Source organism: Carcharhinus amblyrhynchos, chromosome 15 (assembly GCF_965287045.1).
Source record: "Carcharhinus amblyrhynchos chromosome 15, sCarAmb.v2.hapA, whole genome shotgun sequence".
Taxonomy (NCBI): domain Eukaryota; kingdom Metazoa; phylum Chordata; class Chondrichthyes; order Carcharhiniformes; family Carcharhinidae; genus Carcharhinus; species Carcharhinus amblyrhynchos.
In genome coordinates, this window is record NC_137338.1 from 70,131,047 (window position 1) to 70,143,677 (window position 12,631).

Consider the following 12,631-nt stretch of genomic DNA (forward strand, 5'->3'; position numbering starts at 1 on the left):
CATGTGCCTGTTGTCTAGCGGCTGCTGTTAGCACTTTACCAGTGGCAGTGGAGGTGTCGGGCAGTCCATCCACTCTTCATCAGATTAATAGCCATTTATGATTCTTCTCCGAATCAATGGTGGGGGGGTTGTGAGGGGGTGGTAGAGTTGGGTGGGGTGGAGGGGGAAGGTGATGGAGGGTCTCTTGGAGACGGGCCTTCCCTCCAAGGTGGGCACAGAACTCCCCCCTGAGCCAATTAAAGGGCGACATCTGTTAACTCTGCTTGAAGTTCCCCAGCCAGCTCAAGGCAGGCTTGGCCTGGCTAATGTAGGTGATGATGCTCCACCTCAATGTGGAATCCCATCATTTGTCCTCAATTCTATTAACTTTCCTGACATTAGACTGATTGCTCTGTAGTTTTCTGGGCTGTGATTTAATGGAGCTGGAGTGAGCTAGGTGGCAGGAGCTAATGGAGTGGGCTAGGGGCAGGAGCTCACTGGAGGGAGCTAGGTGGCAGGAGCTACTGGAGGGGGCTAGGTGGCAGGAGCTAATGGAGTGGGCTAGGGGCAGGAGCTCACTGGAGGGAGCTAGGTGGCAGGAGCTACTGGAGGGAGCTAGGTGGCAGGAGCTACTGAATGGGGCTAGGTGGCAAGCATGGAGATGGAGGCCATGCAGTGAAAGTTGACCGTTGTTCAGTTGATGGTGGAAATGGGCTGACACAATGAACCCACCCACCTGCTAATTACTAAGCTACTCAAAGGCCATCACCCCTGAGCCAATTGGGATTTAATGGTGGCTCACGGATTCACATGACTCTCCCATCTTGAGCTCCTGTCTGCCAGCGACTACCTATCTGCTGTCGCTCTGTCGGAGACACCCTCTGTCAGGAATGGGCGTGCCCATTCAGGGCCTCTCATCCTGCTCTTGCATCCAACCCTCCACTGCCCGCCAGTGCTGTCAACCTCTTCCCTGTGACCTCCCCAATCTACAACCCCCCCTCCCACAAACCCATCTCCAGGGGGCGGTGAAGAAGCCTGGCCGAGGTTTCAGCACATTACTGGCAGCAGCCAATTGCAAGAGGAAGTGCCAGTCCTGGAGAGATGCTGGCCTCTGACTGGATTGGGGCCTTATTTGCAATGTAGGCCCGAGGCTGTCCACCTGATTGCAGTCCAATAACGTTGGGCACCTCCTGAAGAGATGACATGAGTTTCGAACCCGTTCTCCTGTTGGCGAGCTGAACATGATGTGGCCTAAGCCGAATTCCATTCCTGGTTTCTCTCTCCCTCCTGTTTTAACCAATGCAATGGCTTTGGCAACATTCAGCCTGGAGGTGCAATTCTTGAATGCTTAAATGTTAAAAATTTTGACTGACACATCTGCAATTTAAATAGTGGTTTCTTTCAATTTACTGGGATGTAAACTATTCACATCTAAATATTCCTTGTTTTGTCATTCCACGTTTTATCTTTATTAAATCCAGTCAGCTCCTCCGCTTAATTTACGTTTACCCTTTTTCTGTTGTGGAAACACAGTCCTCGAAAGGTGAGGGCCAAACAGCCTTCTCAGCTGCCAACCTAGAACCAGAGGGCGTAACCTCAGAGTGAGGGGCCACCCATTCAAGACAGAGATGAGGAGGAATTTCTTGTCCCAGGGGGTGATGAACCCGTGGCATTCTTTACCGCAGAGAGTTCTGGAGGCTGGGTCGCTCAGTTTGTTCAAGGCTGGGATAGACAGACTTTTAAAGCAATCGGGGGTTATGGGGATAAGGCTGGAAAGTGGAGTTGAGGATTATCATTTCAGATCAGTCATGAGCTCATCAAGTGAAAGCGCAGGCTCAACGGGCCGAGTGGCCTACTTCTGCTCCTATGTCTCATGATCTAAGCAGATTGGCAGGAAGTTCATTATGAGTCTGTGAATTCCACCATCCAACAGTATCCTAAATGCGGCTGCACTGGGGGTCCAGCACCTATCAGAATAACTAGAAGGAACCTATGGCGTAAATGTTAAAGTGACTCAGTGACTTTGGTAGTCGCAGACAATGCCAACGGTGTCTTGGTTTGAGGCTGGCTTTGAGGCTGATCCAGCTCAGTGACAGCCTTCCTGGTGAAGTGAGGCAGTCCCTCAGTGAGTGAGAGGTGCGAGGAAAGCTCCGTGAAAGCCTGCTGACAATCCGGCCTTTTATGCATGGCCCCCTTCCTCTTTTCCCGCTCGTCCTGATTTGTATTATATTCCTTGCTTCAAACAAGATGTACAAGGTCAGGGGTCAGGGGTAAGTTTTTCACTCAGAGAGTGGAATCGGCTGCCGTCGGTGGTGGTAGAGGCGAACTCGTTGGGGTCTTTTAAGAGGCTTCTGGATGAGTACATGGGATTTAATGGGATTGAGAGCTATAGATAGGCCTGGTAGGCATGGATATGATTGGCACAACTTGTGGGCCAAAGGGCCTGTTTGTGTTGTAGTGTTCTATGTTCTAAGTTAAGATGCATGGCAGAAAGTTACAAAGTGTCTTTTAACAGTACCTTCCAAACCCATTACCTCTACTACCCACGCTAAGGACAGTGAATTCACTGTGACTGGGTCAAAATCCTGGAACAGTACTGTGAATGTACCTACACCACAGGCATTGCAGTGGTTAGAATCATAGAATCCCTACAGGGCAGAAGGAGTCCCTTTGGCCCATTGAGTCTGCACCAACCACAATGTATTTCCCCTGCTAATCCCCTTGACACTAGGGGCAACTTAGCATGGCCAATCAACCTAACCCGCACATCTTTGGACTGTGGGAGGAAAGCGGAGCACCTGGAGGAAACCCATGCAGACATGAGGAGAATGTGCAAACTCCACACAGACAGTGACCCAAGCCAGTAATCGAACCCAGGACCCTGGAGCTGTGAAGCAGCAGTGCTAGCTACTGTGCTACCGTGCTGCCCCAAGATTTGTACAAGATTGTGTACAAGGTTGTACTTTGTACAAGATTGTGACATGTCTCGGTGAGATAGACATACCTGTCTATCTCCCTCCTAATTCCTTTGCCCCAAGGAGAACAACGCCAGATGTGCCAACCTAACTGTGTTGCTAAAATTCCCCATCCCAAAATTATTCAGGTAAATCTCCTCTCACCTCCTTCTGAACATACAGTGATCGGAACTGGACGCAAACTAGAGCTTAACAGCTCAGCATAACTTCCTTGCTTTTGTACTCAATACTTCTATTTAAGAAGACCAAGATTCGATAGACTTTGCTAACTATGCTCTCATATGTCCTGACATCTATAAAGGTCTGTGCAGATGAACAGACTGTCTTTGTACAATCTGTAGGTCTATATTGTCTCTCCCTATCACTTCTGGAAAGCTTTACCACCCTCACACCTCTCTCCCACGTCTACTCATCCATCCTATGGCCTGTTGCAGCTGAGTGGTATCACAATGCTGTTGGAAAGAAATGTGAAGATGGTGGTGTTTCTGTAATCTTCCTGCTCCTGTTCTTTCTTGGTAGTCGAAGCCAGAGGCTTGGGAAGATGCATCGGAGTATATGCTGTCCATTTGATGTGCACATTGCAGGGAAATCTGAATCCAGGGCAGAGGGGGTAATGATTCAGTTATGAGGCTGTATGGAGGTACCCCAGTTGTGTTGTAACTAATGTTTCACACAGTTCCAGCATGATCGCCTTCTCTTATGCTCCATGCCTCGAGTGATAAAAGCAATGATCCCATATATCTCTCTAACCGCATTACCTACCCATCCTGTTATATTCAGGGCTCTGTTGACATGGACAATGCCCTGCCTGTTATTGGCCTTCTCTTAGCCTTGCTTGTCTTCTCCAAATGCATTTCCTCACATTTCTCCAACTTGAGTTCCATTTGCCCCTTCTCTGCCCGCCTGAGCAGCGCCATCCTCGAGTTGACAGATTCCTTCCTCAGTATCAACCACACAGCCAATTATTGTTTCATCTGCAAACTTCCTAATCATACCCCCCATTGATAGATACATGAAACATGCTCAGTGGTTAGCACTGCTGCCTCACAGTGCCAGGGACCCGGGTTCGATTCTGGCCTCGGATTATTGTCGATGTGAAGTTTGCACATTCTCCCTGTGTCTGCGTGGGTTTCCTCCCACGGATCCAAAGATGTGCGGGTTAGGTGGATTGGCCGTGCTAAATTGCCTCTTAGTATCAGGAGGACTAGCTAGGGTAAATGAATGAGTTTATGGGGATAGGGCCTGGAGGGGATTGTGGTCAGTGCTGACTTAATCAGTCAAACGGCCTTCTGCACTGTAGATTCTCTGAAGTAAGGAACACAATGCAACTCCTTAAAGGAATATTACAACAGAAATGTAGGCGTTTTCCAAGGAATTTGTGAGATATCGCCCCCAATGTAAGTGATGTTATTATTAATGTTACATTCTGCATAATACACTGTGAGCATCAGCAATAAATGCTTCAGAGTCCTTATTATTTTGAGGAATAACTTATGAACTTAAAATTATGAAGACCCATCCTGGTGAATGAATGCTCCCTTGCTGTTGTTGAAGTTTATTTCTGCATTGAGATAAGGTGGCAACAAAGTGAACCAAAGGTTTTCCTCGGGCTATCCTGAGGCAGTGGGCAATTCTGTAAATACATAACCATTGAGATGCCTGACACCAAGAATGCACACCGGCTGTACACGGCTGTAATGTACATGCTGAAGGAAGTTCATCAGAGGGAGTTATCACTGGGGAGGAGTTTATAGATAAGGAAATACACCCCCAGAATGCTCACTGCGGAAGAGTGGAGCCATGGTTTTTATTTATTCATTCATGGAATGTGGGTGTCGCTGGCTAGGCCGACATTTATTGCCCATCTGCAATTGCCCTTGAGAAGGTGGCGGTGAGCTGCCTTCTTGAAACGCAGTAAGAAGTCTCGCAACACCAGGTTATAACCTGGAGACTTCTTACCTTGTTTATCCCAGTCCAACGTTGGCATCTCCACATCATGACTACCATAGACACCGCAAACTGCCGGCTCCAAGTGGAGAGGATGTCCAAGAAGATCGCGCATATCAACACAGATGTCAAGTTTCTACCAAGATGCAAGAAAGCAGATAACCTGGTGTTGTGAGACCCAGTCCAATACCGGCATCTCCACATTCTTGAAACGTTGCAGTCCATGTTCCATAGGTATAACCACAATGCAGTAATGGAGGGAGTTTCAGGATTTTAGCCCAGGGACAGAGAAGGAATGGCGATATATTTCCAAGTCAGGATGGGGAGTGGCTAGGAGGGAAACAGCCAGGTGGTGGTGTTCTCTGGGTTTCTGCTGCTCTCGTCCTTCTCGGAGTTAGTGGATGTAGATGTGGAAGGTTCTATTCAAGGAGCCTTGGTTAGTTCCTACGGTGCATCTTGTATATGGCATACATTACTGGCACTGTGCATTGGTTGTGGAGGGAGTGGATGTTTGTGGATGGGGTGTCAATCAAGCGGGCTGCTTTGTCTTGGATGGTGTTGAGCTTATTGAATGTAGTTGGAGCTACACTCATCCAGGCAAGTGGAGAGTATTCCATCACACTCCTGATTTGTGCCTTGTAGATGGTGGACAAGCTTTGGGAAGTCAGGAGATGAGTTATTCACTGCCGGATTCCTAACCTCTGACTAGCTCTTGTAGCTAGGTATTTCTAGGGTGGGGATAAAGCGAAGATATTCACATTGTTTCTGTGTTATAATAAATGATTGTTGGAATCCAAACAGTTTTATTTATATTCTTTTATTGTACGCGGACTGGGAAACCAAGTGTGGCTTTGTACACACTGAAAGTTTTCAAATGGGAGAACGAGTAGGTTTAAGTTTGAAAACTTTCTTGTGGGAGTACAACTAGATCAGAGAGCTACACTCCACAAATTATATATGTTAAGGAGCACTCATCAGTCCATGGACACTCCAGAGGCAGTAACTTCAGCTGTTGGGCATGGATACTCCCTGTTGCTGCTTCTTCCTTCTTTCCAAGTAAGGGAGTGGAGGGATCGTGTGAAATAGACTGACTCTTATTGCATAGAATCATGGGTGCAACATGTAGCCACAGTTTCTGAAGCTTTTTTGGGAAATAGATCCTCAAAATAAAAGACTTTGCTTAATAGGTGTGACCTGTCCCTAATAGATAGCTGTGGACATTGAGCTTTGAGTTGTTTATTTGAGCCAGGACAGGAACACTGGATGCACAGAGCTCTGATACTCATTGCTAGCCAGTTTATATTGCCATACCTTCTTTGATGTCAGATACACCCACCCGAAAAGATCATTGGAAATTCAGCTGTCATACCGGAACAATGCATTTTTAAATTGTATTGTCCACTTTTTGTCCTTTAGCGACTGCTAAATCCAACAACATGATCCCTTATACACCTTGCACACAACTCTTCTGCACTGGCGAGAGAGGTGTATAACCTTAATACAGTCCAATCTTCTTCCCGCACTGAGTAGTGTTTTAAGACAGACTGTTTCTGTAGCTAGTTATTCCTGGATCAGGTGGCTACTCTGTCATCAAGGGCTTATAGCTTGAGAAGTACTACCCCACAACAAGTAAGTCTCTCTCAATCTTATTGCCAGCCATTGGCATGTTTGGAAGGATTTGCAGGTTGATGTTCAAACCTGTTTGACCACATTATGAATGCCTCTTTCCTGGCCATCAAATCTTGCAGTGGGACTTGAACCTGGAGCTTCTTGTTCAGAGGTAGGGACGCTACCCACTGTGCCACGAGATCTCCGCCCTAATACAAACAGTCCCCAAAACCCTCCATGGAAATGGAAGGGCTATGCACAGTAGCACTGGATACAGGAAAGTGTGGGGAGTCTCGCAGTTTGTATGCGTGCGGATTTTCTCTATGTTATCTATGGCCTGCAGTGCCAACTTAATGATATACATCATTGCCCCAACATCAATATAATGACAGTTGTATAAAGTGCATCGTGACTGGAATTAAAACATTTGACTACATCAGGAAAACATTAACTTTAATTTCCAGATGTTTATGCAATACCCTGAGACTTGAGTAAAAAGGTTCAATGTTCCTTTTTCCACACTGTGTATCGTGCACTAAGGCACAGCAATTCCAATGATGGTTCACTCCTTGGATATTAGAGGTATCTTCAGCAACAATTTGTCTAAAAATCTCTTCAATAGCTGAAATGAAGCCAGTATCTATGGGTACAAGAGAAACTCTAAACACTGTGGGCAGCACGGTGGCACAGTGGTTAGCACTGCTGCTTCACAACTCCAGGGTCCGGGGTTCGATTCTCGGCTCGGGTCACTGTCTGTGTGGAGTTTGCACATTCTCCTCGTGTCTGCGTGCATTTCCTCTGGGTGCTTCGGTTTCCCCCCACACTCCAAAAGATGTGCGGGTTAGGTAGATTGGCCATGCTAAGAAATTGCCCCTTAGTGTCCAGAGATGTGTAGGTTAGAGGGATTAGTGGGTAAAATGTGTAGGGATATGGGAGTGATGCCTGGGTGGGATTGTGTTTGGTGCCAAAGGGCCTCTTTCTGCAGTGTAGGGTTCTATGATTCTGGGGTCAGATCACAGCTGGGTTTGTCTGTTGCTACCAGGTGTAGAGGTATTCAATAGCCTGGCTTTTGATGGGGTTTCAGGAGGTGGCTATTGGGAAGGTTGTGGGGAGGTGGGGATGGTTAAGGAATGACATGGTGCTGTGTCCCTCACACACCCCCACCCCCTGCCCTCTGGGATTTTACCAGAAGTAGGTGGTCAACAGCCTTCTCACCCTTAGCCCTTTGAGGCCTGAAGAAGGATAAATTGAATTTAGATTACAGAAGTCCTTCATTTTAGTTTTACAATAATAAGTAGACCCGGTTAAGATAATTATAAAGTGCCTTACATATAGTGAGAATTCATAGTTGTGCCTAGAACAATATACAAACTGTACAGCCACAATTTAACCATGTATTATGAAATTAAACTGTATTCTTAATGTGTTTTGTAAATCTTGGCCAATGGGCAATCTAGCTGCTCGGCATGATGGGAAACACAGTAGTAGAGAGGCCAAATTCTTTTCATACAATGGAGTTTAGAAAGGAAGATTTTTTTCTCAGGAGCGAGTTTAATTAGGGGTCTAGACTGTATGGGAATACATTCACTCCTGGGTAACGAGGTTGGTACAGTCTCTCAAGCTGATAAGAGTCTGGATTTGGGAAAAGGAATGGCTCTTTTCACCAATTAAAATTTGTAAATGTTAGCTGTGGCCTTGGATATGCCAGCTGTACATGGGTTAGATTTCCCAGGAATGGGGCAGGAACATTAGTTGTAATGAGCTAATGATTTCCTAATCCTGTTGACAGGTGGAATGCTGTTGGCTACAGTAATATTATAATCAGGCCCTTCAGTTTGGGTGGGTGGGGATTGAAGTGTTCGGGACGGTACATCAATTCTACACCTGTAATGCTAAGCCAGAGAGGATAGTTGACACTCACTGACTGTCTTCTCTCTCCTGTTGCAAGCATTAGCAAATAAAGCTTCTTTTCATTCTTTAATGACATGCTGTCTTTCATGGTCTATGTATTAGTTGCATGAGATCAACTGAACACATGAAACCCCAGTGGGACACCTCAGAAAATTCCTCTTCCAAGGCCCTATAGGGTGTTTTTGAACATGAGAGGGTCATTCAATCTTTACTGGTAACAACCGAACTCACTCATGGGTTTCCTCTGTGGCCTCAGGTTTCCTCCCACAGTCCAAAGATGAGCAGGTTAGATGGATTAGCCACGGGAAATACATGGGGCTGTGGGAATAGGGGTGGCTGGGATGGACCTGGATAAGATGTTCTTCGGAGAGTCGGCACAGACTCGGTGGGCCGAATGACCTCCTTCTGCACTGTAGAGATCTTATGGTTTACGGTCACAGGCCACATTTCTGAACCTTGGTGAAGGATGGCAAATAAGGCCATTGACACAGGTTTCACAAGTTGAACAATAAGAGAAAGTTTATTAATGAATAGCGTATGTAAATATTGGCGCAGCCGATCCTAAACATTCTTACGCAGTTAATAACAAAACAGATTACTTCGCCTTGGACTTCACTGCACTACACCCCACCCCAGGTTCCCTTACCCAACTTAAACCCTCAAAGTTACCTGAGGTTTGGTCAGGAGATGCTAGGCCATACTCCACATGGTACTAGGAGGAGTGTTCCACATGTGAAATACTCTCTGGCCAAAGTCTTCAAGGCTGTACCTTTCCTTGGATTATGTGACTTCCTTCAATCCTGGTAGTGGAGGGAGAGAGAGAGAGGGAGGGAGAGCTAGATACTTCTCTGGTATACCGATCTTGTCAAGCTGTATACCACTTGTTCCTTCCTTTCACTTCATGTCACAGTTTGATGGTCTCTTTTTGGAGGCTGCCTCTTAGCTGACTGATCCAGCCAAAAGGCAAAAGGCAAAGACAAACCAAAAATTGTATTGATTGATCCCTTGGATAGCTGGTGTTGGCGAACAATGGGATCTTCTGATCTACAGTGTTATATAATGTGGAGTTGCCTTTCGATAGGCCTGATCATCTTCATCACATCAGACCAGTGGGTCTCACGATACCCCTGGCCAATCTGGTGCTGGCGATTAGGTGATCAGAGTCTCTGTTGGGAGGGGTTGTTTTTAGCTTAGCATTATGAAAAGTTTTGTCCTTTCTGGTCTTGGGACCGACAGCCTATGTTTTAAACAGGGTCCTGTTCCCCAATGCGGAGAGATCTCCACCATAACCTGGTGGCCTCTGTGCAGGATCAGCTCTCCTGATCCACCATCTTGTAGCCCGTTGAGTGATACCCTTCCCCACCAGTGGTATGCAACTCCAGCTGCCAGGTTCCACCTTACCCTAACAATTGATCCTGCCTTCCCCCCCCCCTGCCTTCACTGTGGTCTGCCTGATTGCTTTCACTTCACCTACCTAAATTGGAGAAAGGCTAATTACAACAATATTAGGCAGGAACTGAAGAATGTAGATTGGAGGCAGATGTATGAGGGGCAAATCCACATCTGGCCTGTGGGAGGCTTTCAAGTCTAAGTTGATAGGGATTCAGGAGTGACACATTCCTGTAAGGATGAAGGTTAAATATGCCAAGTTTTGGGAACCTTGGATAACAAGAGATACTGTGAGCCTAGTCAAAGAGAAAAAGGAAGCATTTGTCAAAGCTGGGAACACACAAAGCAAGTGTGGAATATGAGGAACGTAGAAAGAAACTTAAGCAAGGAGTAAGAAGGGCTAAAACAGATCATGAAAAGGTATTGGCCAGCAGGATGAAGGAGAATCCCAAGGATTTTTATACATATACAAAGAGCAAGAGGGTAGACAGGGAGAGGGTTGGCCCACTCAAGGACAAGGAAGGGAATCTATGCATGGAGCCAGAGGAAATGGGTTAGGTACTAAATGAATACTTTGCGTCAATATTCACCAAAGAGAAGGACTTGCTGGATGATGAGTCTGGGAAAGGATGTGTAGATAGTTTAAATTATGTTGAGATCAAAAAGGAGGAAGTATTAGGGTTGTTGAGAAACATTAAGGTGGACAAGTCCCCAGGGCCTGATGGACTGACTATACCCCAGAATACTGAGAGAGGCAAGGGAGGAAATTGCTGGGACCTTGAGAGAAATCTTTGTATCTTCACTGGCTGCAGGGGAGGTCCCAGAAGATTGGAGAATAGCCAATGTTGTTCCTTTGTTTAAGAAGGGTAGCAAGAATAATCCAGGTAATTACAGACTGGTGAGCCTTACATCAGTGGTAGGGAAATTATTGGAGAGGATTCTTTGAAACAGGATTTATTCCCACTTGGAAATAAGTGGATGTATTAGTGAGAGGCAATATGGTTTTGTGAAGGGGAGGTCGAGTCTCACAAACTTGATTGAGTTTTTCGAGGATGTGACGAAGATGATTGATGAGGTTGGGACAGTGGATGTTGTCTACATGGACTTCAGTAAGGCCTTTGACAAGGTCCCTCATGGCAGACTGGGGCAGAAGGTGAAGTCACATGGGATCAGAGGTGAACTGGTAAGGTGGATTCAAAACTGGCTCGGTCAAAGAAGGCAGAGGGTATCAGTGGAAGGGTGCGTTTCTGAATAGAGGGCTGTCACAAGTGGAGTTCCTCAGGGATCAATGCTGGGACCTTTGCTGTTGTAGTATATATAAATGATTTGGAAGAAAATGTAACTAAATTGATAAGTAAATTTGTGGATGACACAAAAGTTGGTGGATTTGCTGATAGTGATGAGGACCATCAGCAGGATGTAGATCAGTTGGAGACTTGGGCGAAGAGATGGCAGGTGGAGTTTAATCCGGACAAATGTGAGGTAATGCATTTTGGAAGGTCTAATACAGATAGGAAATATACAACAAATGGCAGAATCCTTAAGACTATTGATAGGCAAAAGGATCTGCACGTATAGGTACACTGGTACTGAAAGTGACAATGCAGGTGGAGAAGGTAGTCAAGAAGGCATACAACATGCTTGCCTTCATTGGCTGGGGTACTGAGTTTAAAAATTGACAAGTCATGTTGCAGCTTTACAGAACCTTAGTTAGGCCGCATTTGGAATATAGTGTTCAATTCTGATCGCCACGTTACCAGAAGAATGTGGAGGCTTTGGAGAGGGTACAGAAAAGATTTACCAGGATGTTGCCTGGTATGGAGGCATTAGCTATGAGGAGAGGTTGGAGAAACTTGGTTTGTTCTCACTGGAGTGATGGAGGTTGAGGGGAGACCGGATAGACGTCTACAAGATTGTGAGAGGCATGGACAGAGTGGATAGTCAGAAGCTTTTTCCCAGGGTGGAAGAGTCAATTACTAAGGGGCACAGGTTTAAGGTGCGAGAGGCAAGGTTTAAAGGAGATGTACGAGGCAGATTTTTTACACAGAGTAGTGGGTGCCTGGAACTTGTTGCCGTGGAAGGTAGTGGAAGCAGATATGTAGTGACTTTTAAGGGGCATCTTGACAAGTATATGAATAGGATGGGAATAGTGGCAGCAGTGTGTACCTTAAACATTCAGTCCCCCAAAACCGACGCGCTGCAGCAATGCACCTTCTTCTTAGAAAGCACCTTCCAAACCCATGCTTTGACAGGACAAGGATAGCAGGCATCTGGGAACACCACCATCTGGAGTTTCCCCTCAAAGCCACTCATGGGCAGCACGGTGGCACAGTGGTTAGCACGGCTGCCTCACAGTGCCAGGGAGCCGGATCCTGGCCTTGGGTCACTGTCTGTGTGAAGTTTGCAAGTTCTCCCCATGTCTGCGTGGGTTTCCTCTGGGTGCTCCCATTTCCTCCCACAGCCTAAGATGTGCATGTTTGGTTGCTTGGCCGCGCTAAATGGACCCTCAGTGTCAGGGGCACTAGCTCGCGTAAATGCATGGAGTTCTGGGGATAGGGCCTGGATGACTTGATGGGCCAAATGGCCTCCTCCTGCACTGTAAGGATTCAATGATCTATGATTCACCATTCTGACTTGGCAATATACCTCCCTTCCTTTGCAGTCAAAATCCTCCCAGACGGGGAAAATAAACAGTAAAACGGGGAAATGAGAATAATCGTCGGAACTGTTTTTTCCTTCTGGGAGCCGGAGCTCCCACCTTAACAGCAGTGTGGGTGTAGCTGCACCACATGGGCTGCAGCCGTTCAGAAAGGCAGCTCACC

General features: G+C 46.4%; 1 long non-coding RNA gene across 1 annotated transcript; it reads left to right on the top strand.

The window, feature by feature from the left end:
- Positions 1–159: 159 nt before the first annotated feature.
- Positions 160–1,477, top strand: LOC145353415 (uncharacterized). The gene is made up of 2 exons (XR_013888695.1): positions 160–436; positions 491–1,477. It is a non-coding gene; the product is annotated as an uncharacterized LOC145353415 (long non-coding RNA).
- Positions 1,478–12,631: the final 11,154 nt, after the last annotated feature.